Raw genomic sequence first — 6,356 nt, 5'->3', positions numbered from 1 at the left:
ACAGACTTTCCTGCCCAGGCTGGCTTTGAACGGTGATCCTCAGATCTCAGCCTCCTGAGTAGCTAGGATGACAGGCGTGAGCCACCGGCGCCTGGCACTATGAGTTTTAATTCTAATGTCATCACTAGTTCATCAGTTGACCTTAGGCTGATTTCTCAATCCCTAGGAACTTCGGTTTCCCACAATGACTTCTGATGGGGAATGAGCGTGTACAGGTCAGGTTGGGTAAGGTTCAATATGTTTGTTGGGAACTAAGTTATCCAGACCTCTATGCACACGGCCCGGGGTCATCCAGAAAAATCCCTGACATTACAAACTAAAGAGACCTATTCTTACTCCTTCCCACCCCCTTTTCTTTTGGTGGTACTAGTGTTTAACACAGAGACTTCCACTTCTCGGATCGGTGGCTCTGCCACTTTAGCCACAGTTCAGCCCCTTTTTGCGTAAGTTAATTTTTTAGATGGGGTCTCACACTTTCCGGTCTGGCTGGCCTTGAACCAAGTTCCATGCTGATCTAAGATGCATGCTTCTACATCTGATTGATTGATTGCCTTTTGCCAAGACTGGCCTAGACCTCGGAGCTTCTTGATCTCTTCCGCCCAAATCATCAGGATGACAGGCATGGGGCACTACACCCAGTCCAAGAGAACTGCTTTTTACAAAATGAAAACACTTATATTCTGGCATACTGGGCAACGATTAAAATGAGGTTTTAACAGATTCGATGGCAGTGGGCAGATTCTTCTAGACCGAGTGCCTAGAACTGTCCTCACAGTGAGAGCCTCATGCGTACCACGCATGCCCACATGTACCGTGGCTATGGCCAGCCGGGGTTCTGAGGGCTTTCTATGTTCTGTGAATCGGGAGTGCATGGCTACATTCTTTTTAATGACGGTGAGAAAAATCAAAGGGATACGATTTCATGATCCATGAAAAATGATATGAAATTGAAATTTCAGTGTTCAGAAACAGAAAATCACATTTTATTGGCATCCAACCACGCTCATTGCGTTGCGTCTTATCAGTGGATGTCTTTGAACTTCAGTGCAGAGCAGACAGAAAGCGGGAAAGATTTCTATCTGGTCCTTTGCAGAAAATGTTTGGCAACCCACACACTAAAGGATGACCTGGCAGGAAACAAACCAAAGGGAGGGGTCATATGCGATCCTTACATGCTCCTTGCAATCTGTACCTTTCCCAACCATGGCCAGTAGCAGACCTACTCCTTTTATTTATTTATTCATTTTGTGTGCCAGTCCTGGGGCTTGAACTGAACTGGGGGCCTGGATGCTGTCCCCAAGTTTCTTGGCCCAAGGTTGAGCCATGGAGCCACTTCTGGCTTTTTTTGGTGCTTAATTGGAGATAAAAGTGTCATGGACTTTCCTGCCTAGGCTGGCTTTGACCTGTGATCTTTGCCTCCCGAGTAGCTAGGATGACATGACAGGATTGATTTTTTGAATTTATGGTGTACACATTTATGGCGTACAGTGTGGTATCTTAGCACAGGAATACGTGTACTGCTCAGATCAAGGGAACCAGGATATAATTCACCTCTAACACTTAGCAATTTATGGTGCTGGAGACATGTAAAATCCTGTCTACCGCTATTTTTTAAAATTTGTATGTATTTGGAAATTATTGTCAATGTTTACTATAAAGGTGATGTTCAGAGGAGTTACAGTTACTACATAAATCAGGCAAAGAGTACGTTTCTTTTTAGACAATATCATCTCTTCCCTCCCTCTCTCCCAGTTTTTCCCTCCCTCCCATCCCCCGCCCACAGGTTGTATCGATCATTTCCAACATAGTGTCCAGTGAGTTCTATCTGCTTTGCTGTTGTTGGTCATAGAACTTGAACTCTGGGCCTGGGCGCTGTCCCTCAGCTCTCTTGCTCAAGGCGAGCGCTCTACCCCTTGAGCCATGGCGCCACTTCCTGTTTTCTGGTGGTGCATTGGAGAAAAGAGTCTCACAGCCTTTCTGGGCTGGCTTCAAACCCTGATCCTCCTCCGATCTCAGCCTCTTGAGTAGGTAGGATGACAGGTATGAGCCACTAGCTCCCTGTCCCCCTGCAAGCTTCTACCTGCTATCATGAAATATTTCCTTGACTGCCGGCCCTAGCTGCCCTACTGTGTGGCAGACAGGATGCTGCCATTGTTCCTCTTACGCGCTTGTCCCCTGTACCCAGTCGCTATGCTAAAGGACGTCCCTGCTCATCGACGCACATCTATTTCCCTAAAATCCTGCCTGCACCAAGCTCTTGATCTGTGCACATTATAGCTCTGTGGTCGAGATGAACTGAAGGAAGCCAATAAAACGATCCTCTGTCCCTCAAATTTGCAACCACAGCGCAGCTACCTTGAACCGGCGTGTCAAGGCGCATGAAGGATATCAACGGCCAAGTCTCCTTCCACGCTTCAGAGCCAAACAAAGGGGGGTGCGGTCTCCCCCGCTCCTGACTGGCTCATTGCTAGACAGCTACTTTCCCAAGAACACACGGAGGAGGGCCTGGAATGCTAGCAATGATTTCTTTTTTGGGGGGGGGTTTGAGAGGCCAAGGCGTGATTCCCACTCAGACCCCCGGGGCTGCAGCTCTGCTCAGACTCCTCTTGCTCTGGACAGCGGGGCAGGTTGGCACAGGGCGCCCGCAGAGCCCCACCGAGGGTTGTGTTTCTTGGTTTTGTTGTGTCACACAGCTGCATAGGCCGTTTCGTCATTTTCCCTCATCACATCCATTTTCCCTGGAAGAAGGAGAAAGAATCAGTCCCAGCTACAAACGGTCAGCCCCGGGCCGAGCGGCCGAGCAGCTGCGTGTGCCTGAAAGACCTTGACCCGTCGTCTCCCGACCGCTAACACAGGCTTCTAGAGAGGCCTGTCATGAACAACGCCCTTCTCCGGTCCCCAGGGAGTTTCCGTCCCCCCTTCTGTTCCCCTCCTCCTACGTCCAAACCCCCAAAGCATGCCAAGCACACGACACATGCAGAAGAGTGAATGGCGGGGGCAGGGGAGGGGGGGAGACACCCATGCCCAGTTGGCATCTACGCTGAGGGTGAAGGCAGGGGTTGTGGGGGTGAACTTCGGCGTAGGTCGGAGAAGGAAATGGGTGAACATGGGGTGAGTGGCAGGTCTCCGGGGCAGCACCCTTCCACCTAAAACTCAGGGGTCCCCCATAGTGGGGCAGTCCCCCCCCCACTCCCTTGGGAGACTTTAGCATGGTGTGTGGCAGGTGCCACACACGTGACACACAACTGTCTGGATGCTCACTTCCTGTGACCTTGCTCACTTCCTGTCCCTGGCTGCAGCCCTGAGCTCCAGTCCTTTCCGCCACGGGCGCCCGCCCACTGAACCCCAGCTCTACACACAGCCAGCCATTCCCCACCCCGGCGAGCGCCCCCCCCAAACACCGCCCCCCCGCCAGGTTTGTTAGGTGTCTGACGGGGTGATTGCATCCAGGGGTTCCTGTGGAGATCATCAAGCACCGAGTCAGCGCATCCGCACGCCTCCCGGTCTCCCCGGTGGTGGGTGACCGAGGGGGGTTCCGTACCACCCTGAGAGCGAGCGGGGATCACCGCCGCACACCTCGCCCGGCCAGTCCCGTGCTGCCATCTCCTCTGCGGTGCCCGGAGTGCCTCCCGGCTCCAGAGCTGCCGGCCACACGGCCCGGCAAGGTGCCGGGGCGCAAATGGGAAGCAGATTTCTCTCCTTTCGAAGCTTCCCCAGGTTCCCGCCGGCGTGTGCCTTGCCGAGTCTGAACTGTGGGGCCGTGTTGGGGGCTGACGAAAGAATGTTCTCCCGGATGACGTCGAGGACGGGACCTGACGTCTCGAAGGCCCAGCTCCAAAGGGCCGGGGTCGGGTTGGATTTGTAGTTGTTCGTGGGGATTGGAGTAAAAATGAGGGCCTTTGGAGTCACCAGGAGAAAAATAATAATAATGATGCTATCCAGTGGGTGGGAGGAGAGATGACTAAAGTAGGAGATTACTTTTCTGAGGGGGGAGGGCAACCATTCCATCACGGGCAGCTCCAGGGTTGATGGAAGGGGTGAGTGATGGCAAAATTAGGGCATCGTCTATATTTTCCCGGACTAATCCTCATGGCCACAAAGAGGCTGCTGTCACTCCTCACAATAACTCCTCACACGGTGAAACCCAATGGAGAGGCAGGAGAAAGAGAGTAATGGACAGGGGAAGAGTACAAGATCTCTGCAGAAGGCCTTTGTCAAAATGCTGCTTCCATCTTCTTGGCCAGAGGAGAGCCAGAGGACCCTGGCCCAGAGAGAGAGAGAGCTGTTCTAATAATGAGGTCAACACAGCAAGCTTCCTGTCACTTTGAGTGAAATATGAAAGTCGTGAGGGTAAGCTGGGCGCTGAGGGCTCACACCTGTCATCCTAGCTACTCAGGAGACTGAGATCTGAGGATCATGGTTCAAAGCCAGCCTGGGCAGGAAGGTCCATGAGATCCTTATTACCCATGAATCACCAGAAAACGTAGAGTGATGCTGTGTGGGTCAAAGTGGTAGAGCACTAGCCTTGAGTACAAAAGCTCAGGGACAGCGCCCAGACCCTGAGTGTAAGCCCCATGACCGACAAAAAACAAAAGCAAAACAACACCAAAAACTCATGAGGCGATCAATAGTTGCTTCTGTCCCCCAGACATGCGACTCTGGGCCCACAAGAGACCCTATGCCGGGTTTCAGCTGGAGGGCCTTGCAGGTTATGAAAAGCATGGATAAATGGGGGCTGGGGGCATGGCTCAGTCAGTAGAGCGCTAGCCAAGGAGTGAAACCACCAGGCACTGAGTTCAAGACTCAGCCTTGGACCAAACATTAAAAAAAAAGAGTTTATCAGCCTGGTGCTGATAGAAGGCGCCCAGAAATGTTCAGAATAGTCATGTGTGTGTCCCAGAGCGCTGCGGGGCATCGGTGATCCGGCAGATGAGCTGTGGATAATGGTCCTTACAGAAGGGAACAGTAGGGAAAGTTCCTCCTTAGTCGAGTTCACTGTGGTGGTTGCTGTTTTAGGGGCCTTTCATTCTATCGTGCATCCTGGTGCTAGTGAAATCCATCTTTGCTTTGTTTCATTGTGTTCTTGGACCCAGGATGATGGGACGCAGCCCAGCTGGCTTGGAACCTGTGATCTTCCTACCTCAGCGCCCGCCCCCGCCCCAGGTGCCAGCGTTGCAGGTGCGAGCCGCGGGGAACCCATCTCCGTCTGGCAAGACCCCCATGGAGGCAGACAGAGGCTCTGTGCTTCCCCTGATGTCCCCCGTGCGGGGATCCCTCACTCAGCCGCGTCTGAGAAACAGCTGCTCCAGCAGCGAGACACCATCCGTCCTCTCTCTGCAGGTCTCAGAGCCTTCCGTCCCAAACGCTGAGAAAGTCCCAACGAGAAGAAGCCAGAAAACCCTTTAAAATAGATTACCATCCTGGCGCTGGTGGCTCACTCCTGTAATCCTAGCTACTCAGGAGGCTGAGATCTGAGGATCGCGGTTCAAAGCCAGCCCGGCAGAAGAGACCGTGAGACTCCTATCTCCAATAAACCACCAGAAAACCGGAAGTGGCGCTGTAGCTCAAGTGGTAGAGCGCTCGCCTTGAACTGAAGAGCTGAGGGTCAGTGCCCAGGCCCAGAGTTCAAGCCCCACGACTGACAAAAATAAAATAAAATAAAATAAAGTAAAATAGATTCCCTTTTCACCTGGCCGCTCATGGATCTAACACAGTAGAATAATAATAATAATAATAGATGAGTTTGTCTCCTTCCTATGTCAGCCACTCTCCTGAGTGATGGCCAGATAGCATTACTACTGGTCTTCAAGAAGCTTCTAGAGACACAGTATCTGATTGTGGTCTAGAGCATAGACAAGGGTATCAAGCTAATTTGCCTCAGCTTAATTTTTATTTAATTTTTTTAACAAAATGAGGACAGCAGAGTTCTTCCTGCGCGAGCCTATATTATGAGAACATGACTGGTTACGATACGAATATAAACCTCTCTGCAAGCCGCTGAGAATCCCTCTATCCACGTGAACGCCGGTTGCATGCTGGGCATTTCGTGTCACCTCTATTCCCCACAGAACACGACAAAATTGGTTCAAGATGCTGCCCCAAACCACACTGAACGTTGGTGATGTTGGCAGGGTTTTCCCATGAAACCTGGCGTGGAGGCTGAGACCTGGAGGTTTCCCGGATGGACCATTGGGGGCCTGGAAGAGGAAGGCATGGGCTTGCACGTCTCCCAGGAGCCCAGATGTGCTGGGAACACCCGGCGTGGGATGCAGGGGGGGGGGGTCCCAGAGCCATTCTCCACGGTGATATTGCCCAGAGCCCTTTCAGATTTTCAGAGTGCTAAAGGATATTGGAAG

This window comes from Dipodomys ordii, unplaced genomic scaffold, assembly GCF_000151885.1.
Source record: "Dipodomys ordii isolate 6190 unplaced genomic scaffold, Dord_2.0 Scaffold23, whole genome shotgun sequence".
NCBI classification, from domain to species: domain Eukaryota; kingdom Metazoa; phylum Chordata; class Mammalia; order Rodentia; family Heteromyidae; genus Dipodomys; species Dipodomys ordii.
This window is presented reverse-complemented; position numbering follows the sequence as displayed.